The following is a 568-nucleotide window of genomic DNA, read 5'->3' as shown; positions in this document are numbered from 1 at the left end:
CCCCGTGTGTGGTCTCAGTGCTGTTGTGTGTGACAGAGGCACCGCTTCCAGGAGTGCCTGGGGTTTACAAACCACTCGAGGCTAAACTCGGAGCTGGCATGTGCAGGCACCGCCCTGTTGATCTTAGGGCACTTATTCCTGCTTACGCCAGGTCTGAATTTGGCCCCCAGTAGGTCAGACCCAGCATGACGTTGCACAGCTGGAGTACAAGCAATGACAGGATGGTGCATGGGGACCTGAGCAGGTGACTGGTGAATTGGCAAAGGCAGGTCAGGCAAAGAGAGCGGGTCTGAGAGAGGGGGTGGGACACTTGGTGCCCAAGTGTTAAAGGCCCTGTCTTGTTTCAGGAAGAAATTCTCCCTGGGCCCGTACAGAGGGCCAATTGGAGTCCTAATGGGAGTGTATAGGCAGCAGCGGGCATTTTACCCGTAGGAAGTCTGGATCACTTATGAAACCTTTTTTCCTCAGTGGTAGCGTGGCGGTCCAGTCAACCTGCGTGCATGGTATGGCTTCGTTAACAGCATCCTGTTCTGTGGTACCCGCGTAGGAGTGGGCTGTTATCTCAGAT

This window comes from Chelonia mydas, chromosome 10 (assembly GCF_015237465.2).
Source record: "Chelonia mydas isolate rCheMyd1 chromosome 10, rCheMyd1.pri.v2, whole genome shotgun sequence".
Classification (NCBI taxonomy): Eukaryota; Metazoa; Chordata; order Testudines; family Cheloniidae; genus Chelonia; species Chelonia mydas.
This window is presented reverse-complemented; position numbering follows the sequence as displayed.